This window comes from Manis pentadactyla, chromosome 10 (assembly GCF_030020395.1).
Source record: "Manis pentadactyla isolate mManPen7 chromosome 10, mManPen7.hap1, whole genome shotgun sequence".
Classification (NCBI taxonomy): Eukaryota; Metazoa; Chordata; class Mammalia; order Pholidota; family Manidae; genus Manis; species Manis pentadactyla.
Window position 1 is genome coordinate 81,488,189 of NC_080028.1, and position 25,369 is coordinate 81,513,557.

A 25,369-nucleotide genomic window follows, 5' to 3' on the forward strand; every position below is an offset into this window, starting at 1 on the left:
AGGGGATGGCTCCTGCCCAGGGGGTGTGGCCAGGAAATGCTGCCTAGAAAAGGGCATCAGCCCAGGTGCTAAGATATTGTCCAGGCAGGCACCTGTGAAACACCCCAAGCAGGGAGGGCTGTGCAAGCAAAGCCTGGAGTTGTGAGTGTGTGCAGTTCCTTGAAGGAAGGATGAGCAAGCACTGCAGGGAGGCGGGGGTGCTCCAGGGGGGCGCTGGGGGGAGCTAGGTCCCCAGACCCGGGTCCTAGGGTTTGTCTGGCACAGAGTCGGCGCTAGGTGGCATCAGTCTTCTTGGGGGCAGTCCTCCCTCCTGTTGCCCGTTAGACTCACCCACAGAGCTTTCAGAAATTACCAGTGCGCACTGCACGCACACTCGATGCCAAGACTTGTGCAAGATTCCCCCATGGCTCATACTCCGTCCTCAAAGCAGCCTCTGAGGCTGATCGGTGTCCTCATTGCCCAGATGCCAAGGGGCGAGGCAGAAAGTTCAAAACTTGCCCAAAGACAGTTGGCTGTGGGAGGACTTTAAAGTTAGTTCGCCTCAAGAATCCGGAAGGAAGGGGGAGAGGGAGGGCTTTGGAGAGAATAATGGATGCCTGGCTGGGAGGAATGGACAGCTGATGGACGGGTGGGCAGAATGGATGGGTGGTGGGCGAGCGGCTGGGAAGAAGAGGTAAGAGGAAGGAAAGGAGGAAGGAAGGGGGGAAGGTAGAAGAGAAGGCAGGGGAGGAGGAAAGGGAGTGCGCGGCGGGTGACAGAAGAGGCGGACAGGGCGGGAGGATTCAGGAACTACTCGAGAGATGGAAGGGGACGAAGCGGGTTTGAGCGGCCGCCTCGGGCGAGCTCGGGTCCCAGGGCGCCGGCACCAGGCGAGCGCAGGGTCAGCGGAGGTGGGTTTCAGGCCGAAGCCTTCCAGCCCCTCCCACCCCGTGCCGCGCCCGGGGCGCCGCCCTGGCACCCGCTCTCGCAGCCTGCAGCGGGGGGCGGGAAGTGGTCCGCCTACGACGCTGAACTGGCTGCCGCTTCCGCGGGGCCTTGCTGCCCCCTAGCGGCGGCGTGCGGCACTGCAGCGCAGGACGCGGCGGGACCGGCGCGAGCCCCGCACCCTCCCCTCCCGGGGCCGCGGGCGCGCCCCCGCCCAGCCCCCGCCGCGGCGTGTTCCTTAGCAACCTGCGCGAAAGCCACGTCCCTCGCGCCGCGGTCGCGCGCCCGCTACAAACTTTAGCATCTCGTTTGGCATCCGCTGGAGGGAGAGAAGCGTCTCTCGTGACTTTTTCCTGAAAAGGTTTCTCTCTTCTCGTCACCGTGAAAAAGGATAACGAGTTGGGGATGGGAGAAGGAAATGGTTTAAGTTAATTTAAACTGTCTGCCGCAGGCAACAATCCAGGAAAGCATTTTCTGTTTTGGAAAGTCACGTTTGAAGCTTGAGGGAAGCTCTTTGCTGCAGCCCAGCGGCCACTGCTAGACCTTGGAAGGTCGAGGTGGTGGCGCTGCTCAGAGAGGGTCCCATCAAGAAGCAGGACCCAGGCCTGGCCCTGGAGAGGTCACTGGACTTGGCCCGCATGGCTAATATTGACTGAGGGCTTCTTTCTCTTCGCCAGGCCCGTTTCATATGTGAGTTCATTTCATCTGCCGGAAGCCATGAGGTCAGTAATATCATCCCCGCTTTCCAGCTAGGAAACTGAGGCCTGGAGGAGTTAGGGACTCAGAGTCAGGCAGTGGCAACGCCTGGGTTTTGAGTCAGGAAGGCCCATTAGAGCTCACAGACTAAAAGGCCCTGCCAGACTGTGAAGGTGCATGCTCTGACCTTTCCTATCCTACAAATAAAGACACAGGCCTCCGGAGGATCTTTCAGGGCCCCTTATCTACAGTCTGCTGCCCAGACCCTGCATCCCACCCTCACACCTGAAATTCTCCCTTCAACTCCAGGAGCTGACTTCAAACGTTTACAGAGCTACTGGGGTGGCAGCCTCCAAAGTGGCCCAAAGCTCTAGTGCCTGCCAGCATCCTTGATGACACAGGCTATGTGCAGGAGGTTGGGGTGCTCAGGGGCTGAACCCCCACAATCACCCCACCTGTTTCCTCCCTCCCTCCCTCCTCTGTGTGCAGAGGCACAGCACTGACACATGGGGCTTCATTTTAGCCAACAACTCATTCAGAAATTCAACCAGCATTTACTGAGTGTCTACTGACAGGCACTGTGCCGGACAGTAAGGGGACAGCGGTGGACAGGATACTTAGTGGTGAAGACAGGCAACAAACAAGTCAACCAATGAATGCACAGATGATTTGGGATACTAATCAGTGCTGAGAAATAAATGAAACAACATGATGCAGTAAAAAGGGGTCAGGCAGGTCCACTGTTACCATTGCTCTCACCCAAACCCACCTTTACAACTGCACCAGCTGCATTCTGATTTGCATGCCTGCCTCTACTACACCTTCTCCCCCACCAGGCGTGACAGCTCAAAGGCAGAGCCTGCCCTCCCATCCCTGTGTTCCTGCCCCCACACTGAGCAGCATCTCAGGGAAGGAAACAGAGCTGACCTGGTACTTGCTCAGCAAGGGAGCCCACAGACGGCTGAGGAACCTCCCCCAGGGTACTGGAGCTTGATGTTGGTTTGGAGAAAGGACATCACAGTGATGGTCAAGGTGCTCAGAGCCCTTGTTCTGCTCCGTCATTTGTGTGCCTCATCTCCATCAATCCTTGCAACAGCCTTTTAGAGAGATACCCCATTTTACAGATGTGGAAACCAAGGTGTCTTGCCTGAGGGTTTCCTCCCCAGGAAAGTTCACTATGGATTCAGTGAGACCGAGGAATGACAATGGAACGTTCTTGGGGTGAAAGGGTTTATACCCAGCTTTATTTACCTGCAATAGGTTGAGCGCTAGAATCATATCTGCATCCAACAGTCTGCAGGCCTGTAATCCACCTCCGTCTCTGCATCCACCCAGAGCACTGGGCAGAGCTCCTTATATAGTGACTCATTGCCTATGGGTGTGAAAGCAGTAGCTTAGCAGTAGGCCAGTTACTTCATCAACTGGTTTAGGGTCAGGTGAGGATCCTGGCCATAGGAACTTCCATTTTCCCCACGCAAGGTCACACCTCTATTGGAGGAAAGCCAAGATCTAAAGGAAGACAGCCTGGTTTTAGCACCATGCTTCCAACCCCTGCACAGTACAGCCTGCCATCCCACAGGCCTTACACTCAGTGGGAGATGCACTATGGAAGACAGAGGGGATGGTGTGTTACCTTGAGCAAGTCACTTCCCCTCTCTGAGCCTTCATTTCCTCAGGTCTGCAAAACAGTGGTGAAGCAGGGTGCCCACCTTGGCTGGGTTGTTCATTTGGGGGATTAAATGAGGTAATACAAGTAACCCACCCAGCAGACGCCAGAATTCAGGCACAGGTTTTTGAATTAAAGAATGAAGGAAGGAAGGAGGGAAGGAAGGAGCCTTATAAATGTTAGTTTCCTTCCTTGTTCCCCAACTCTGTAGTAATAAAAAAAAACACCTAAATAACCTCTGCCAGGGCTGCTGCTCTGCCCAAATTCCTGCATGCCACAGCCATTGTTGTATTCCTCTCAGGAAGCCCCAACAATGTGCACGTGTTGCTGGTGTGCTTACAGCCTGTCTCTAGGGCAGATCTCAGGGGCAACACAACCTCCAGTTTGTGCCAAAGTGTAAGGTGAGAGACCCCATCTGAGTCCTGCATAGGGGGTTCTTGAATCAAACACCAGGGTTCAAATCCCCATCTGCACCTACTTGCTGGGTGACTGGTTCTTAACCTCTCTAATGTCTGAATTCTTCACTTGCTAAGAAGACAACTGCCACATAGTGGTGTCCTAAGGATGTCCAAATCACTTTCCTCTGTAAAGAGGACAAATGCAGAGGGTAAAGGTTCCACACACACTGAGGTGTGTACTTCTGAGACCAGGCAGTCCATTATTCTCTCCCCCACGATCCTTTCTCATGTGGCCTTCCTCCTCTCCACTTCCAATCCACCAGCAATTCCTGTCAGTTCCACCTCAAAATAAAACTCTGAGCCCATGCTCTTCTCCCCACCCCCACTGCTCCCTTCTTCAGATGGGTTTGGCCACTAGCAGGTGCCAGGCGGTCAGGGGGTGGGAGGGGAGAGAGGTGGGGACATTCTCCCCGGCTTTCTCTCTGCTTGCCCTGGGCTGGCACTGGCAGGTCCCTCTGAGGAAAGCTGCAGGGGTTCTTCTACAGCCACCGCTCTTTCTGGATTCTGCTAACTGCCCCTCCCTGACCCCGTCAGAATAAGGGGTGGCAGCCAGGACCCCACTGCCCATGATCCCAAGATGCTTCATCTCTCTCAACCCCACCCACACCTCCATAAATAGTTCCTTCATTAAATTCTCATCAGTCATCCCCCTGAGTGAGCCAACCGTCTCCTGCCTGGAGGGCAACTGGTGCTAAGACCCTCCTAATCTGGCCCCTGCCTCCAACACACCAAGCTTGTGGCTTCCTCAGGGCCACTGCACTTGCTCTTCCATCCAGCCTGAGACACTGTTCCCAGCTTTTTCCACAGCTGGTCTCAGCCCAGATGTCACTCTTCAGGGAGGCTTTCCCTTAACCACCTGCCACACATGCTCTAAACTGTTTTTCACTCCAGACACTCTGGACACCAGCATTCCAGGGATGATCCCCATCCTGACGTGTAGGGTTTCTTCCACATCAGTGACTGAGTCTCCAGCTCTCCATACACCAACCAGGTGTCCTACAATTCAATTCAGTTATGACACTAACCACCCAGGTTTAGCACAGACCCTGCAGGTTCAGGGGCCAGTCCCACAAGACCACCCCACTTCAGATGCCAGTCCCAAGTTCCAGGCCTCCTGTACTTCTGAGAGATGGGCTATAAATAAGGGGTTCCCACCAGCCCCTCCTCAGGTTTGATATTTGCTAGAATGACTCATGGAACTCAGGAAAACAGTTCACTTACTTTTACTGTAAAGGATACAACTCAGGAGCAGCCAAATGAAACAGATGCATAGGGCTGTGTGTTTGTGGGAAAGGGGTACATGGAGCTCCCTGGTCTCTCCAGGTGCCCCGTCCCAGCACCTTGACATGTTCACCAACCTGGAAGCTCTCCAAACCCTGTGGTTTAGGGTTTTTATGGCGGTTCCATCATCAGTCATTGGTGATTAAGTCAGTCTCCCAAGGTTTACCTGAGAATGGGGGTGGTGGGGAGAAGGAGGCCTAAAAGTCCTAACCCTGGAATCATGGTCCCCATCCTGAGGCTGGCTAGGAACCCAGCTCCAATCATTCATTAACACAAAAAAGACACTCATCACTCCACATATCCCAAGGGTCTTAGAGGCTCCACCAAATATTGTAACAAAAAGGGCTCCTATCACCCCCAACACCCAGTAAATTATAAAAGTTTTAAGAGCTCTTAAGACCAAATATGTATATATATATATATATTTATATATTATATATTTATAAGTATATTTCTTATTAATATCACAGTATCACAACCATTTTTTTCACTGACTTTGTACCTGTCCAAAATCAGTCCCTTCATTTATTTGTTGGTCTCAGTTTTTGTCTGTCTCCACCTGTAAAAATGTGAGTTTCACAAGGGCAGTCTTTTTGTTCACTGCTGCAGCCCCAGTGCCTCATTCCATGCCTGGAACACAGGAGGGACTCAGTAAATATTAACAGAATTAACACAAAAGCTGTGTGTTCACTTAGAAGGAGAGACTGAGGACACATGCTCTGGAGCCTTGAAGGCAGAGTATCTTTCCCAGCATGGCTTTGTTGCCCCAAACCTCTTCACAGAGCCTCTCAGGGCCTAGAACTTTCAAAGTTCAGTAACATTTCTAGCTGTGTTTCCTGAGAAGTAGCTGGAAGAAAATTTTTGCCAATTATGTATGTATCTGACTTATAGTGAGAATATACAAAAAACTGCTACAAGTCAGTAATAAAAACACAAATAACTCTATTTTAAAATGGGCAAAGAATATCTATTCAGATAGACATTTCCCCAAAGAAGATACACAAATGGCCAATAAGCATGTGAGAAGATACTCAACAACACTACCCATCAGGGAAATGCAAATGAAAAGCACAATGAGATACCACTTCACACCTACCAGGAACACTATGATCAAAAAGGTAGGCAATAGCAAGGGTTGCTGAGGACATGGGAAAATAGGACCCCTCTTACACTGCTGGTGGGAAGGCAAATTGGTGCAGTCACTTTGGAAAACAGTCTGGCAGGTCCTCAAAATGTTAAACATAGAGTTACCATGTGACCCAGCAATTCCCCTCATAGATATATACCCAAGAGGCATGACAACATACGTCCACACAAAGGCTTATACAGGAATGTTTATAGTGACACTGTTCACAATAGCCAAGAAGTCAAAACAACCCAAATTTCCATCAGCTGATGAATGCATAAATAAAATGTGACATAGACATATAATGGAATATTATTCAGCAATGAAAAGAAACAAAGTACTGATACATCCTAAAATAAGGATGAACCTTGAAACATGCTCAGTGAAAGAAGCCAAGCACAAAAAACCACATATTATATGATTCCATTCATGTGAAAAGTTCAGAAGAGGCAAATTTATAGAAAGAAAAAGTACATTACTGGTTGCCTATGGGCAGGGAGGGGGCTATGGGTAGATGAGGGGGATTGAAAAGTGAAAGCTAAGGGGGGCATATCTTGGGGTAATGAAAATGCTTTTAAATTGATGGTGGTAAACCTTTTTTCTTTTCTTTTTATCTATTTAAAGTGATGAATGTTAACTAAATTTATTATCATTTCACAACATATATAAGTCAAATCATTATGCCATACACCTTAAACTTATATAGTGCTGTTTGTCAATTACATTTCAATAAAACAAAGAAAAAATTGTTGACAGTGATGGAGCACAGCTCTGACTATACTAAAAGGCACTGAATTGTTAAAAGAGAGAGAAGGATAGAGGAAGGGAGGGAAGAAGGGAAACGCTGAGGTCTAGGCACTGCTCCAGGAGTGTCACCTTTACCTGGACTGGAAGGTGGCCTGGACATCAGTTTCACAAGGTCCTGAGTGACAGTGCAGCTTGCTGAGAGCCACTGGCCTAGAGAATGAGGATTGAAGAGTGGCCATACATGTTCCCAACCACTTCACCTGAAAGTCTACGTACAGTGAATTGGCACTTCACTTTGAAATTACACATCTGTCTCATCTTGGTGCCTAATTGAAACCTGTTTTAACATCCTGTTACAAAAGACTGTTGTGCAAATAACAAGACTGAATAATATTCATTACCATACCATGAGCCTAATTATGCTAAGCCAGTAACATTCATTATCACATTTTATTACAGCAGATCTTAGAGACAAGTCATTATGGTTATGATCCCCAGTTAACAGATGAAGAAACTGAGGCCTGGTGAGGTAACTGACTTTGGTCAAAGGCACACACTGGGAAGTCACGGAATAGGGAATGGAACCCATGCAGGCTGGTGCCGAAGCCCAGGAGCTAAGGCATGAAGCCCTTCCTATCCTGAAGCTCTTCAGTAGCAGCTTCAGGAGACTTCAGGGACTACCTGCCAATTAGCAGCGGTAGTGATGAAACCACAACTGGTACCAGGTCCTTGTCACCACAGCTGGCACCTACACTGCCTCCACATCTGTGAGACACCCAGTACATAGTAAGAACATGATAAGGCCGGCACCCCCTTCCATCCTCAGGGACATTACCTGGTTTATTGACCTGGTGGCTCTCCTTCCAAGAAGCCCCCATTTCTCTGGAAGATCCAGCAGGTATATCCATGGATTTTTAGGATTTACATACTCCACCCTCCCTATTTTCATGACCGTCCCTTAAGAATTCCCTCTATTTCATGCCTCACTATCCTGGGAAAGACCTATTCCTGCCTCCCCTCCTCCCAATACTCAACACTGCTGTCCTCTCTTGGCACTCACTCCTGACGTATTATTTGTGGTGAACTCATTTGTCCCAAACGCAGATGTAAGATGTAATTCCCCAAGAATTCAAATGTAATTTAAAGTTATTTTCCAATATCTAATTTGCCTTTTATTTATTTAGGGCAATAATTCAGCAGGAGCCTCCCAGCCAAAGTGGCAGGGTTTGTTTGCAGTGCCAGGCCCAGCAACGGTGGGAAGCCACACACACCAGACACAGACATTCCCAATTAGAAAAGTAATTACAACATTGAACACAGCTTTAAATAAAAACGAAAATGCAGGAGACAGGAGGGGAAGCAAAAACATAAACTGGGAACAATGCCGTTTTCCCCAGACATTTTGCAGTATTTGCAGCCTGCCTTGTTCTGGCACCCTGCCCTGGCTACATCAGACACAAGTGAGGCAACCAGCAGGGAGGGATGGGGTAGCTCTGCCTTGTAAAGAGATGGAAAGAAGTTCATAATTATCAGACATCATTGGTCTGCCTGTTTGCCTGTCTGTCTTTTCCTTTAATCTCTTAATCTTTAGTGAGAACCCTCTCACATTGGTTCTCAGGTGATAAATTAGTATACTACATAGTGACAAGTAACCAAAACTCAACCCAACTCAAACTGACTTAAAGAGAAAATGGGTATGTTCTGGCTCATGAAAGGCCATCAGCAGTGTTAGCTTCAGGCACAGTTGGATCCAGGTGCTCAGACTTTTCAAGAATCTGTCCCTCTCTCAGCTCTGTTCTCTGCACAGTTGATGTCATTCTCAGTTAGGCTTTCTCCACCTGGTGGTTAAGACAAAATCCCAGCAGCTTCAAGTTTACACCTTCAGAGCTTAGCATTCCCAGTGGAAAAAAAGTAGTTCTCTTTTCACAGTTCTAGCTAAAATCTCAGGTTGGGCTTTAACGGGTCCTGCCTGGGTCATGTGCTGCTCATTGAACCAGTCACTGTAGCCAGGAAAATTCAGTCCTTTGATGGGCCAGGCCTGGGTCAGAACCCACCTCTTAGAACAGAGGTAGGACCAGTTCTTGCCAAACCCTGGGACTGAGAGTGCAGAAGGGGTGTTTCCCAAATGGAAAACTCATGTTCTATGAGAGCTGAAGGAGCAATGGGACATGAGACAGGCAAACAAAACTGATTTCCACCACAGATATGAAAGATTTCTGTTTCTAATACCTGTGCTCTCCTTTACATTATCTCTAGACTTCATTTTCAGACTTGGGAGTACTGCAGGGTACTCCACGGTCCCTTGCTGTACAGTGGGCTTCTCCTATAGAATATCAAACTTGTGGATTTCTCCCTAAAATTTACTTTTAAAAGCCGTCAATTATAGCACAGCATGATGAGGGACAGATGACACCGCAATCACTGAGGGTAGCCTGTATTATAAGGACAAGTATGAAGCAAGTGGCCCTTCAAGTGAGTTTCCTTGTAACAAAAGCTTTGAGGTTCGACTGAGTCAAACAACTGCCATCTAACTGTCCAACACTTCAGGCACAGGGGAGGCAGGAGGTAACAGTTAACATTTCAAGCACTCCTGGGTTCAGCTTATACCCAGGGAGTGACTGTGTATATGAACTGACAGGTGACCACAGAGATGTAACCCAGGGGCCAAATCTGTGTAACTCTTGGCTGAGCACCGAGGGCGTGGGTCATCCTGTCTCAAGAGCTAGTCACAAACAGGATCTAGCAGAGCTGCAGAACCAGGTACCTGCATGGCTGTGCAGAACTTGGCTTCAACAGCTGCTGTGGCCACAAAAAGCAGCTGTACCTGTGGACAGACCAGACTCCTATTCTTGCCACATCTACACTGGAGGCAGACAGACTCCCTTTCGAACTAAAAATTCCTCTGGGTTTCAGAGATTATTTGGGGGTGAGGGGCAGGCAGGGAAAGAACCTTAAGATAGAGATGATGAACAGCCTACTAATAAGACAGGGGAGAGTGTGAAGCATCTGACTGGAAAAGTGAGCACACTCAGCCTTCTGTACGCCCCAGGCTGGGGGAGAGGTTCTTAGTGAGGACACAAGAGTCAGTGAGAGACTAGATCTAAGTTACCCTTCCTGGTACAGAGTAAATGCTACTATTGTTGCTTGCCAGGTACCCTGATCAACCTTCACATAAATACTAACTTGTTCCATACAATCCACAGAAATTCTGTGAGGCAGAAAGCTTTATTATTATTATTATTCATCCTTGCATTATAGAAAAGAAAATGGAGGTTCAGAGAAAGGAGATAATCTGCCCAAAGTCACTTCATGGTGGAACAAGGACTCAAACCCAGATTCCTTACTTTCCCCTCTAGCATTTTCACTAACAAAAGGCTTTTTGCTTTTGAAGGCGGTGGGTGAAAGGAGATGGGAGTTCATGCTTGCTGGGCACTCTGGCGGCATGGTGCTCAGCACTTCACACATTAGTGCATTTTGTCTTTCCCCACAGTCCTGCGAGGCCACTGGTATTTTTGCCCGATTTAACTAATGGAAATTGCAGGCTCCAAGAGGTGAAGTACCTTTTTCGGCATCATTTTACCAATTAGGTCTCTGAAGGGCTTCAGTATCTATAAGAAGAAACCCAGACATTCTCCAGAGAGGGAGACCCTGCTCACCGGAGCTGGCAGACACTCCCCCGATCCCTTCCTCACCAGGACATCACTGGGCTGCCCTGTGCTTCCCGGGAAAGTAAGCCTATGCACACTCCAGGGCCCTCAGAGGGACCGCCGCTCTGCTAGAACGCTAATGGGCTAACCTTGTGATGCTGGGGATTCCGAGGTAAAGAGAGACAAAGAGACAGAGCCTGAGAGAACTAAGAGAGACCCTGGAAGGACAGAGAGAAGGAGACAGAAGAGAAAAGACACAGAGATAGGAGAAGACGACTGAAGAGCACAGAATGGCAAAGGCAGTAGCAGAGGGGGAGGGAATGGGGAGGAGTTTGGGTGTAAGCATACATAACTTTTGTAATTAAGGAAAAATTAAAGTCCTTTGTTTGATATATTAAGTTCCTAATTGTACCCATTTCTGGATTAAGCATTGCAAAGATAAGGCCCTCACTCTTAAGTGTGTAGAGAACAATTATAAAGTGAGGCATCATCAGTGCATTGACATGGAGGAACCAGATTCCCCGAACTCAGATAAGTCTTCCCTGAGCCGCAGGTGGGGTGCCAAGAGCACAGAACAATTTTCACTGTGGACAAGGGGAGGAAAGGCCTTCCAGACAAAGGGAACAGCATCTGCAAAGCCCCAGGCACGTAAAGAGCACATGGAGTCTTGGACTGTCACAGAGCTGGTTAAGGCTGAAGCAGAAGATGGGCCAGAGCCAGAGATGCAGCAGGGCTCGGTCACACTAGACATGGAAATGCATCTCAAAGACGAGTGTCTAAAACAATCATTAAAGGATTCCTGAGAGTTTTCTGATTTACACTTAGGGGTTACGAGCGTTCAGTGAGACCAGTTTAGAAGCTCTTGGCATATTCACCAAGTACTAGCACATTCTGGGTCATCTTGTTGACAGCTAGCATGGAATGCCCGTGATCATGAGATGTTTTTGTCCACGATTGCTTTGGGGTCTAGTAATAATGTTTTCATTGTCCCAGGACAAAGAGAAGAGAAAAGAGGAAGATTGCTTGTGCCAGATAAAGGCCAACTGATGGCTTGCTGCGACAATCAAGTTCCGCTGGAGAAAAGGGTAGGAAAATTGAGTGTTCACACCACCCAAAGTAATAAACGTAGTCAAATTCAAAAGAACTTGTGCTAGAACAGCAATTAATTTTTAATAAGTGGCAGTTTAATTTCAGTAAAACATCATCTATCATGTTAAGTAATTAACATTAATTTGAATTTTATCACTTTCATTTGTACTTAGTTTCTCATTTGTTTTAGTCTTATTTATGAACTTCTTTTCTCATTGATTCTAAAACATCATTTTTGTCACATTTTCACTCTAATTGCGATGTATCTTAAAATCTATAGCCTCTTACGATGATCAGCATTTTTTCCTCTTAATGCTGTGTAAAATAATAATGCATCTTACAACTGATGGCATTCCAGATATGATGAATGTAGCATATGCAGAATGAGTTGATACCTAGTTTTATTTGTAAGAAACTGAGTAACATTAAAATAAAAAAAAGTTTAAGTCAATATGAGGTCCATAGACTGCTTTCTATAAAAGCAATTTATACAGTACTCAAATTAGAGTATCACTGAGGATGATGAGAAAAAGTTCTAATCACAGAACTCAGATCTCCAAGTTAGAAAGATACTCCAGCACTACATCAGATAGAAATGTGATGCCCAGTTTTGAAGTAGATCAGCTGAGAAAATAGGAGGACCTGAACCAAGGAAACAAAGGGAAATGAGGATGTAGCATGAAGAGAAACATAGGAGGTGCAATCAACAGGGTCAGTGAGCAATAGGTGTGTAAGGGTGGGGATATGGGAAGGGAGAGAAAGGGAGGTTGGCCCACGGGTGACGGTGGGGCTATGGATGGGGTGAAGCAGCATCCCCAAGGTGCAGGATGGTGAAGAAGGCTGAGGCGGTGTGGCTGTGGCCTAATGACGGTGACAGCAACAGTGATCCTGAAGGCTGCAGTGATGGTGTGGTGACAATGGGGGAGATGGAGATGATGGAAGTGGCGATGGCAGAGGTGAGGGTAGCTGGGGTGACGGCATGATGGGTAAAATTGGCTCAAGTCATAATGATGGTGATGGTGGTGGTGCTGGTGATAATGATTACTACAGTAGAATTGTAATTATAATGTTATAACAGGAGGCCTAGAAGTAAAAATGGTTGCATTGGAGATTGGCCCTCCAGCTGCCCCACCTTGACACCAAGCATTGGGGGAGATGCTATCTTCTCCAGGCCTCATCCATGGAATGAAAATCACACCTCTCTCCTCCTAACATGACAGTAGGTATCACTCTTAGTCTCTAAGCACTCGAGGGGAAATAAAATATAAGTGAACACTGGAACCAAGGGATTCCCCCCACAGCAGGGAACAACCACTGTTTACCCATAAAAATATTTCAAGGGTTATTAGCATGTAAACTGTGATTAATTAAATTCACAAAAATTGTTTCTGATGCATGCAAATGAGGTGGCTCCTGCTGGGTGAAATAGGTTTCACTCTCTCTCAGCTGCTGGAAGAGACAACTGGAGGGAAGTGGCTCAAATCATCCCCCCTACTCCAGAGATTTCAGGAAAACCAGAACTATAAAGTCCATCTCAAATATAGTTCTCCCCTGAGCTCCTCCAGGGTCATCCTTCCTTCTAGGTCAGGTCTATCCAATTACAGAGGTAAATTTGGATGCCAATTTCCCTATCTGGGAATTAACTAACATCCAAGAGTGCTGAAGGGGCCACAGGTCATGGAGCTTGAAGGAACTAGAAGGGAAAAAATCATCTATCTTTTAGTTACTTCGAACTCTGAGTGAGGAAACGGCAAGACTAGCTCAAGGTACACCCACTCCCTTCCAGGGCTTTCCGTATGCCCCTAGGGAGCTTCCATATGCCTTACAGGGTTTTCATGAGGTCAGCAAGACCCTGGATTGCACACCTAAAGGCCACTCTCAGAATACTTCCTTAATTTCTGAGGGCAGCCTGGCACCTGACGGCTAATCCTTGAATACTCTGCACCATTTCTCCCAGAGGCCTGTGAGACTTCTGACTGAGGCAGCCCGGAGATGCAACTCCCCGGAAGAATGACGGGAGGGGGGCCTTCCTAAGGGAATGGAGCCTCGGGCAGGATCAGAAGGGAGACACAGGAAGACCTGGCAAGGTTGGGGCAAAGGAGTCAGGGAGGGCAGATCCAGCCCAGAAAGGGCTGCTCATGGAAACCTCACCGTCCCTGAGGCCTGGAGCAGCAAGCAAGCCCAACTCAGCTCAGGCCCCAGCAGGCCTGAAGACCAGCGCATCCAGACACCAGGACACAGCAGACACCAGGTGCCACGGAACCCACGGGGACAGCATCCAGACGGCCACAGGGTCTGGGAAGGGGGTAAACGGGCTAAGGTCACTGTGGCCTAATAACCACAGGGAGCCCTGATCACTACAGAACCAGAAGAAACAAGGCAGAACAACAGCAGGAATGCTCCCAAATCAACTTTGTGTCTAAACCACTCCCTGACGCCCTCTCCATGCAGAATGAGCCCGAGTAGTCCTGCACCTGCTGTCACGTTCCTTTTGTCCTTTTGCTGTGCAACCAATCTCTGTGAAAGACTCTCCCTCTGCTGTTCCCTAATAATTCCGGTCCATGGGGTGGTCCTCCTATGGGAACCCAGCCCCAATGCCTCATAAATAACTTTTAGAAAACCTGGGGTCATCACAAGTTCAGTGTTGCCACTGTGCTGATTGGGCTCGTGTCATGGATGATGGTGGCAGTTCCAAAACCTGGTGGGGCATCCAAATGACCTGGGGATATTTTTTCTCTGTGATTAGGATATATGTAAGCATTATATATGATAGTAAGTTGAAGCAGTATCAGAGGACACAGGGTCAAAAGGTAATTTTCCCACCTAACCCAGTCACCCTGCCCCCATTTCCAAACCCTACAGGTGACTGCTGTGACAATTTTAGGGGTGTCCTTTCTAGAGAGTCATCTGAACACAAGCATCATGGGTATTTCCCACATTTCTCCCTCCTTCAAATAGACACACACCATAAATACTTTCAGCATCTTGCTTTTTACACTTAATATTTATTGGAGAGTATGCCATAACAATATCTGTAAATCTGTCTCATAATTTTGAACAGCTATGGCTAACCATAATTTATTTAATGGGCCCCTTCCTGAGGGGTCTTTAATAAGTTATTAAATGTGTAGCGTTTACTTCTCACAACCACTCCGAGCCACACATGTCATTCCTATTGACAGTTCAATGCAATTCAAAGGCCAAATCCTTGTGCCACCTAAAATTTCTAGAATAGGAGTCCTGTGATATTGTGATTTATAGTAAGGAATAAATATTTGTTCTTCACCCCCCCTTTCTGGCTCAGAGTTCCTAAAACCTTGGAATTTCCTAAATGGTAAGAGCAATAGCAATGTCTTGATATTGGGAACAAACCCCTTTCACACAAACCTGAATTTATGTCAGTGAGGTGACTTCTGGAAAGCACCTGAGGATGGGGCTGGCTGCCCGGGGAACCAACCATGTTATTGGAGGGTTGGAGGTTTCAGTCCCACCCCAAAATGGGCTGAGGTTGAATCAATCACCACTGGCCTATGATTTCATCAATGATGCCTATGTAACAAAGCCTCCATAAAAAGCCCAAAGGAGACGTTTAGGAGAGCTTGCAGGCTGGGGAGATGCAGAGAGACTGGTGCCTGGTGAGGGCTTGGAAGATGCAGAAAACTGATGTCTGCTGAGGGCTGCACTCTTTCCCCATACTATGCGTCTCTTCCAATTGGCTGTTTACATACTTTTATAATAAGCCAGTGATCTAGGATGTAAAATGTTTTTCTTAGTTCTGTGAGCTGCTCTAGCAAATTAAACCCAAGGATGGCTTGGTGGGAACCTCCAATTTATAGCCAGCTGGTCAGAAGCACAGGTGACAACCTGGACTTGCAATTGGCCTCTGCAGTGGGGACAGTTCTTATGGGCTGAGCCCTTAACCTGTGGGCTCTGAAGCTGTCTCCAAGTATGGAGTTGAATTGCAGGAAACCCAGCTGGTGTTGGAGGATTGCTTGGCATAGGGGAAAAACCCATACATTGCAACTGGTGCCTGAATTGTAAATCCTCACTCCTGGCCACTCTGTATAATTACCTGGGGAGCTGACCCTCAGAAGTTCTAGTCTAAGGGGCCTCTCCCCACCCCCTCTCTAGCCTCAGCTGCTAGAGCCTATGTAAGACCTGACCAGGCTTTGCAGTGATCAGTCCATCCATTTTTATTTTGTATTACAGTTGCCCTTCCTGCCTGATGCTGTTGCCTCCAGGCTACTTGTCAGGACATCAACCTTTATGGCCCTCCTGTGTCACTGTTCCTCAGGGTGGCTTTTGACTCCACTCAGGATACCTGGGAACAACATAGCAGCTGCAGCGACAGTAACCAGGCAGTTAATACCCCAAAGGGCTGCCCTTCACAGTTGAGACTGGTAGCCTTTGGTTCAGAGCCCTAGATTGGGACTTGGGGCCAGACACAAAGGCAAAGACAAAGACATGAAGAGAGGCAGAGAGCTGTGTCCTCATCCCCAACTAAACAAATATGACTTGAATGAATTGGCTCAAGAGCATTTTCAATCAGATAATAAATCAATCATTTATTAGGACACTGCTTCAATAAAAAGAGTTACTATTACTGAGTGCTTACTGGATGCCAAAGGCAATGGAAGCATCATCTCTGGCTCTCTCTGAAATGCTACAAGGCGGTTTTAGTGTGAAAAAACTGGAGCCCAGAGAATTGAGTGCTTTTTGCCCAAGTGTATCAGTCAGTATTGGCTAGGTTATGCTGTGATAATAAACAATCCCCCAAATCCTCATGGTGTAAAACAAGAGAGAAGATCAACTCTTGCTCAAGCTACTTGTCCATCAAGGGTCAGCAAAGACTGCTCCACATCACCTTCTTTCATGGACACTGTACTCCATCATCAAGATAGCTCCATCAACGGTGAAGGACCTATTGCCCAGGAATGTGCCAGTAAATATTTAGTAACAGTTCTCCAGGGAAAATGAATTTTAAGAATCAAAAAATTTTGCTGATATATAGGATGGGTAGTGCACAATTATATATAATAACAAAACATATAATACTCTATCATAAATTCACGTAGCCAAATAATTCTTACAGAATGCTTTGTTGGTTTTTACTCAACTCTTATATCCACAGCCCCCTAAAGTTGCAATTCAACTATGATTTAATAATTCTTTTTGCTATTCATAATGTAGCAACTACCAATATGACATTTTTTAGTTTAATCTGCTTTTTTCCCATCAATTTCTCAAGTCTAGACTATCAACAAAGAATGAAAAAAGCCCTGATTGGTAGCATTTGCCAATTTCTGTGGTATGAACACATATACTGTGGCTGATTCAAGCTACCAAGATCACTGAATGCAGAGCTGGAGATGTGTGATAAACACCACTGTGTTGTATTTCCACCATACAGACACAACAGACATAAATAAGACCAAGAATGTAGGTAAAAGTAAAATGTAGTAAGACAATTAGGAAGTAATGCATTTTGAGTACTTATTACCTTTTTTTTAATAAAATGTATTTCACTCTACATTTATATACTTTAACTTTTAATGACTGTATTTAATAACTAGATCACAACATTCTTGAACATTTAATAATTTGCTCTTGCCAACTGACAGAAGCCAGCTCCAGCATATCACTGCTACTTCCCAGCTGCTGGGAGCTCTGCCCTCAGCCCTTAGTTGTCAGCCCTCTCCAGGAATTGCTCTCAGCTGAATTAGCTCCATCTCACCTGAGATCACATCCCCTTCCCAAGGGGAAACTCACGTCCAATGAGTGGTTGACATGGGGGTCAGATCACTGCCCCAACTTGGGGCAACTCTGAAGGGCCAACTTAGCCTCAGAGCTCTCTGTGAAGCCCAACTGCTCCATCCACCAACCCTCTTCTTTCCCTTACCCCTGAGAGAAGATTCTCAGAGCACTGCCTGGTAAACTCCACAAGTGCTGATCTCCATCCCAGAGTCTGCTCCCCAGGGAACCCAGCCTTTGCTCTGGCATCCAGGTTGGCGGAGTAACACCTTCAGGAACATTTTTGGTGGTCATCATGGCAAAAGGAAAGAGAGGTTCTCTGAAGGGTCTCAATTCTGCTCACAATGCATTGGTCAGAGCTAGTCACATGAGCCTACCTAGCTCCCCAAAACCAGGATATCAAGAATACTGGGCAAACGGCACTAGTGATCACCACTGCATAGTCATGCAGCTGGGGTACAGCAGCTCTGGGATGGCACCCCAGGTCCCTCTGACCATGGAGTCTGCCCTCTTTCCTCCAGGCCCTTTGAGGATTGAGATTCCCTGATAGGTCCTGAGAATATGAAGATGAATAATATTCATTCCCCACCCTGAGCTCCATTCCAAAGCACCCACACTAAAGCTAGTACATAGGTTATCTGGTCAGAAATCCACATGCTCACAGAATCTTAATATTCCCAGGAGAAACCTAAAAGACCACAAGTCTGGGTCAGCAAACACACTCCATCCCTCTATCTCACATACATTGCAGACATCACTAATTCATAATGACAGTTCTTCCTGATGAGCCTGGATGTGACAAGATCTCCACTCATGACTCCAGATAAACATTACCAAGCAATCACATGAAATGTGTCATTTAAAACTATGTGCCACTGAAACCATCCATTTTAAATACAAGGACACCGGGGCCAGAGAAGAGAAGTTCACAAGCTGCATACCTGGTACATCGGTCTGGCCACACTGACACTGAAGCAAGGACATATGTTCAGGGAAAACAGAGGCCCATCTGCCAAAAGCACCCAGAGTGCTCACTGTGAGGAGGTGGAAAGCTAGCCTCAGCCCAGAGCTTTCTTAGTAATCCACCTTGATTGGTTGATAACACTAATAGCAAACACTGTATTTGCCAGTTCTAGGGCACATTCCATGTGTGAGGCCCCATGTCAAGTCCTTAAAATACATTTATCATTTCTCATCCTTATACCATCTTGAGGTGGTTGTTAGTAACAGGTGGCATGGTGTCTGTCTATATCAAAGGCCGAGAAAATGAGAGTCAGAGAGCAAAGACACTAAGTCTCTGAGTGAATGTTGATTATGTAGCAGGGCCTAGCTCTTTTGATCTTCATGACAGTTCTTTGAATGGGATAGTATCACCCTAATTTATAGATAAGAGACTTGGGGTATAGATTGTGTGCACTGGGCTAAGGTCAAAGAGGTGGAACAAGAATCCAGGTATTTTGCTTATGATGTCATCCATGCTCATGATAGTAAATAGTGGTAAATAGAAAAGTTAGGATTTAAACCCCCAGTAAGCCTGATACCCTCAACCACTAAGCTTTCCTGGCAGTGTCCACTGCCCATCTCAGGATGGTGCTGAGGAAAGACTTGGAGCTGGGTCTGGGATGCAGAGTCCATGAAGTCTGCAGAAAAGGGCAGGGAAAGAGAATAGGGTGGCCCACCCCAGGCAAGAGGTGGCCAGCCGGCAGAAAGCGTGATCAGCAGGGCTATACATCCCCTTGGCCAAGTACAATGCCTGGCATAGATCAGGCACATGAAAAACTTGTCAAGTGATTGTTTCAGTTCACTTTTAATGCATAGCAAAACATCCTCAAACAGTTCGAAACAACAGTCACTTTATTTACCTCATGATTCAGCAGATTTGCTGGGCTGGCTCACTGGGTTGGACGGCCAAGGGGTTCCTCACATGCCAGCCAGCTGGTTCTGGGAGTACCTGCTGGGCCAGGCCTCTTGTCATCCAGCAGACTGGCCCAGGCTTCTTCACGTGGATGTCTCAGTGCAGCAAGAGGGGGGACTAATGTCACTGTGCAAGTGCTGCTGGCATCACGTCTGCTCATGCGCCCTTAGCTAAAGGCCATCACACAGAAAGCTGAAATCTGAGATTCAGAGACCTAGACTTCATTCCCTAATGGGAATAGGAGAAGTACATTATAAAGAGACCCCCAACAGAGGGAGGAAGAATGTGTGCCTATTTCTCTTACAGTCTACTACAGTGATTGAGTAAATGAAGAGATGGATAAATACAAAGGCAGAAAGGGACTATTAAAAAGGTTATGTCTGACTGAGTCTCTGAACACTGTCCAACCTCAGAACTCCTATGTGCCTGTGTCCATGGCAAGGAGTGGGGGTTGTAGCAAAGCCCTCAGATGAGATTAAGTGACTGGGAAGAAGACAGCAGGAGCTAGGAGCTGAGCAGGTCCATGTGCTCAGCTGAACCTGGGCCTCTAGCTAACTCCCCTCCCCTCAGCCAGCCTCAAGAAGGACAGACACACTGGTGGGGGTGGCAGGTCTCTGTGCCCCATCTTACCACCCTTCCTCAAATCTGCATGCCTGCCTCTTGTTCCAGCCATCCCTCTGCCCACCTGAGCATTCTTCCAAATCCCCTCTGAGCCCCTTGTGACACATGGCGCCAGGCAATGTAATTGCTGTAGTGATTACTTACAGCCATTACATTAAGTTTTAAAATGCTCCCTTCAAATTGAACAATGTTTCTTCAAAGTCAACAGCTGGTTCACAGCTTGAGTGCAACCGTTAGGATAAATTAAATAAAAAGGGTAATAAAATCACAGTTGAAATTTTATTTCTTTAGAGTGCATAGGCTCAAAAACAAAATAAAGCATTTCAAAAAATGCCTTTAAAATATGGCCAGAAAAGCAGAAGTTAATCACTCCCTGATTATGTTAGCTAATGGGCACACTGGAGCAATTAACTACATAATTGCTCTGGTGTGGACAAAGCCCAGCACTCACTCCTGAGGCTCTGCTGTGGAGCCCACAGGGTCCGCACCGGAAGGGCTTATCAGACAGGTGGCTTATGTGTGTTGACGCTGCCACCAACAGGCTCAGGAAAGAGCCCAAACCCTTGAAGCAAAATAACAATGAAGATGATGTCCAAGGCAGCCTCCATCCCAACATGGACCTTTCTGTTAGCCACAGCTACCTGGAGCTACCTGTCATTACCTGGTAGGATGGCTGGAGCATCTTTGCAGTTGGTATACAGGTTGCAAAATTCAGTCACCGAAACCCTTCGTCTCTGAAGGGTAGCAAGACATATGCCATCCAAAAATATGCCACTTTGGCATAAGAATTATTTTGAGCTAAAGCCCACTGAGAAAAAATAGGTACAGAGAAAGCTTTCTGCCCTCCTCCTATCTGCATAAAAGTAGGGCACACATTTGTAAAGGTGTCCCCCCACCCCTCTCTGCCAGGAAAGAAGTTAATTGCCCTGGACAACTCTAGACTTATCAGCCCAGAAGTGGTACCAGAGGACTCAATATAACAAACCTACTAACTAGCCTTTATCTTCCATTAGTTCCCCATATAGTTACCTTCCCACAGTTTGCTGCTCTGGAAACTCAAAAGTCCTTTTCCCTTGCTGGTCACATCTGCAGCAATGTATCGTTCTTCTGTTAAGATGCTATATAAGTCCAAGTTCTAACCAACCTTTGAGTTGCTCAAGACTGTAAATGTTAATAAACTTGTTTTTCTCTTAATCTGGCCTTTGTCAGGCTAATTCACAGGAACCCATTCAGTGAATCTAAGATGGAAAGAGGGAAAAAGAACGTTTTTCCTCCCCTACACCTCAAAGGCAACTTACCTTGTGACCCACCTAAAAAGACCTGTCCAGCACTTCCCCCAGACCAAGGCCTACATTCCCAGCTTTGGGGTCAGCCGGTACCTGCATCTGCCATATGGCCTTGGATAGTGATTGGCTCATTTTGTAGAACCTCAATTTTCTCTTCATTCCTTCATACAATCAATTAATATGTACTAAGCACCTAGTCTGAGCCAGGCCCATCACAGGCACGTGAGTCAGGGGACAGAAATCCCTGCCTCAAGGAGCACATATCCTAGTGGGTGAGATAATGAACACAGTCAGGAAGCATAGGTATAGAGTGGGAGTACAGTTTGTATTTTAGGGAAAATTAAATAGGGGAAGGAGGCAGGAGGTGTTGTAATTTTAAATAAACTGTTTTGGAGAGGTCTCGCTAAGAGGGAGCAATTGAAGAAAAGGCCTGAAAGAGATGAGGGAGCCAGCCACATGGATACTGAGTGAGGAATGTCCAGGCACAGGGAACATACACGCAAAAGCCCTCAGGCAGAAGTGTGTGTGCCTGGAGTGGTCAGAACAGCAAGGAGGCCAGTGTGCCTGGAGCAGAGTGAGCTGGGAGAGCGGTAGGAGATGAATTCAGAGCTAATGGGAATAAGATCCAATTCAAAGGGCTAATTCATTCATTCAACCAGTATTTACTGACAGTTTAACACACACATTAGACAGAAGGGTTGCTGTGAAGATAACATCAGATGAAGTGCAGGTGGTTCCTGGTGCATGAAGTTCTCCGTAAATGCTAACTACTCCCACGGCAGAGAGGTGGGCCCCCGCATCCTGGGAAGGGTGGGGTGGAGACTCTGTTCAGGAAAGCCTGGGGAGACTTTCTCCCTGGGGTGAGGATGGAGCCTCACTGTTAGTGAGGCTGGTTCCAACACCACTGGAACCTGAAGGTGTAAACTGCCCTTTATCAGAGTAGAGTGCCCATGTGGCGAGGGGCATTTCTTCCTGGCTGTCAGTACAGGCATGTACGGTCTGCGTCGCAGCAAGAACTCCACTGGCCTCTCTGCTCTTGAAGGACAGTAGCTGCACAGAGAAGGGCCCAGGAAGTGGTCCCCATGGAGGAAACAGGATGGGGGACAGGGAGCACATAACAAATAAAGAGAATGTGCCCCTGTTCTGGGGACCCACCTGGTACAGCCTCCGGCTGAAGAACTCACAGAAAGGTGTGCACACGCATGTGCACATACACGGTGTACACAAGCAAGGTCTCTTCCCTCCAACTCTGTAGTCCACCTGCACTATTAAAACTGTTTACTCCTTTGTCCATTGTTACCCCCAGCCTGGGCACCCCTTTCATTCACTACTCAAGTTGGCCACAAGAGGGCACACAATGTCCCCCTTTCCCTCCCTCCTCCCATCAAAGTATCAGACCAAGATTGCATGCCTCCTACACACACACACACACACACACACACACACACACACAGAGAGAGAGAGAGAGACGTGCACGCGCGCTTGTATGCAGGCTCTCTCTCTCTCTCTTCATCCTCTCCTCCTCCATCCTCTATCAATTCTCACTCTTGAAAGTCCTTGTCCTGGGACTGGTATAGTAAGAGGCAACCTGGGGTCTGCTCTTGCTTTTTAAGGACATTCCATCAATTCTACCTCAGCACTGGGGAAAATGCTTTCTTTTCCCACTACTGCACAGTGTACTGGTCTTGCCTCACCTGAGCGACAAGAACTTAAACAGAGAGAAGCATGTGCTTCCTACCTTTAAGACTGGAAATGGGGCAGGTGAATACTCCACTGTGCTCTGGTCCTCTGCCTTAGGCTGTGGCATAGGGAAGATTGTTAGAAGAAGCATCTCAAATGCTTTGGTGCACATAAACCACCTGGGAATCTTGTTACCATGCAGACCTGCTAGACTTAGTCATTCTGGGATGGTACCTGAGGGTCGGCATTTCTAATGAGCTCCTGGACATGCTGAGTCAGCTGGTCCAAGACCACAGAGTGGAAGGGTAGGGCTTGTGTGCAGTCTCCACCCTAGTGGCTGCCACGATTCCCCCTTTTCTCTCCTTTTCATGGCAGACATCAGGGATTCACTGAAGCACCATTTATAAAAACAGAATATTTGAAACAACTCAAGTATCCATGGTTAGGAGACTGGTTAACTAAACCTGAGTATAGTTATACAAGGGATGGAGTACTACAAGTGCTTAACAACCAGCTCCCTGAGAAGGGAAGTCCTGATTTATAGAGTTGGCCCATTTCTGTTTACAAATGTTTCCACTGTGCCAATTTCAAGCTACCAACATGACTGGCAACCAGCTCACAAATTTCTTACAGTTTAACCATCAGTTCTTCAGAGCCAGTACAAGCTGATTTCAGTATTCCCTACAAGCAGTGGTAAAAAATATATATTAGTAATAATTAGGAAGCTCTCTGCATACTGATATGCAAAGAGCTCCAAAATATACTAGTAAGTGGAAAAAAGCAAGATATAGAACAGTGGATCTTAGAAGTATCTCAGGGTTGGCCCAAAATAATTAGAAAGGATTCAGTTTTCACTTTGTGTGGTCACCATCCTCACAGTTGCTGCCTGTGGCTGCAGAGCACAGGGACCAAGAATAGATTCTACAGCTTACTACCTGCATTTACAAACCGGCTCTGCCTTTCACGGGCTAGGTGAGCTTAGGCAACTTGCTAAACCTCTCTGTGCCTTGTGTCCTCATCTGTAACATGAGGGTAATGATAAGACCTATGGCTTAGTGTATTTAAACAGTGAGACCAGTGCCTGTAATGAATGATTAATAAATGTTTGCCACTGACATCATCACTGTCATGCACAACAGCCCTGCCAACAACTGCCCTTTAGGATGGGAGGCAGTGTCAGCTCCACTGCCGCAGTCCGGTTTCGGGCACCACAGACAACAGGCTCAAGCCTGCAGGACTGAGTCCAGCATTCACAGTCCTTACAGAGCCATCCTCACCAAGGACCTGACCTTCAAGGGCCCCTGTGAGGGGCCCACCCACCCCACCCCACCTTCAGAACCTATAACATCTTCCTGCTAGTCCCAGAGGCCTAAATACCCCCTTCCTCTTCCAGCACCAACTCCCTTCACCTCGGTCTCCCAGATGAGCCAGCTAAGTTCCCCTCCAGAGACCTCAAACCCCCAACGTTCTTACCACCCACATCAGAGTCTCCTGAAGTGCCTGGTAAAAATGTAGAGTCCTGGGTCCACCTCTGAACTGAGGTGAAGGACGCAGGAGTCTGTATTTTCAGCCAGCATCCTGCACTCTGCCCTTCTGTGCTCTGGGATGTGAATACCTCTACATTTATAGCAAGGTCCTGGGGAAATGGGAGAAGAGTCTCCCATTCCCTCTGATGAGCCTAAAGCTGTGAGAAAAGAGGGAAAAAGACACCAATTAATTTTTCAGTAACTCACACTGCTCCCTAGGAATAACTCTGAATCAGTTCTAATTTTGTTAAAGTAAATCATGCCTCGACATCAGTATTTTAATGACATTTAATATCAGGCGATTATGACCAAACCTCACCTCTGATTACAGCACCCCACCACAAATCTGGAAGGCCAGTAGCAGGATTATGAACTTTTTAACCCTCAAAAAGCTTTCTGCCCACCAAATCTTGTCCAGAACCCTGAAACAGTACATCACATCTTATGCAAATCTGCATTATGTGACTTGGAAATTGGGTGATTTAAAAATATTAAAACAGACTTGCCGTACGCTCAGATTTTGAAATAATGCAGATCTTGCTTTACATTTATCCCTCTGGGAAACTTACTCTTGAATAATGCATAGCTTCAGAAATGAATCCCTTGCATAAATCTGGTAATAGCTGATCTGCTCTGATGGGTGAGGGGAGAGAGGGGGGTGGAATCCCACCATTTAACCCTTTCTTCCCCTCCCACCGCCTCCCCACAGGAACTTGTGGACTGGGTACTGCTCAGGTGTTCTCTTAGCTTTTTAGCTAAGATTTCCTGAATGAGTCACTCTCTGAGACCTGCATACTCATCACCCAATGAAAATTTGTGAAGCACCTATTATGTGCCATCCTGTCACGTGGATGCATCACAGTGAGCAAGACGGTAAGACTCCCACCCTCATGCAGTTTATTCTTCCCTGTGAACTAGCCCTCCCAGCAGCCTGAGAGGCTAGGACTACTGCTGTT

At 47.1% G+C, this 25,369-nt stretch overlaps 2 long non-coding RNA genes across 2 annotated transcripts in view; one reads left to right on the forward strand and one right to left on the reverse strand.

The window, feature by feature from the left end:
* The window catches only part of LOC118928064 (uncharacterized), a 59,901-nt gene that overhangs the window by 6,496 nt on the left and 28,036 nt on the right, over positions 1 to 25,369 (reverse strand). The gene's annotated exons all lie outside the window — the stretch shown is intronic.
* On the forward strand, positions 1,600 to 25,273 carry LOC130679146 (uncharacterized). Its single transcript, XR_008992152.1, has 3 exons — positions 1,600 to 1,646; positions 11,539 to 11,630; positions 25,123 to 25,273. It is a non-coding gene; the product is annotated as an uncharacterized LOC130679146 (long non-coding RNA).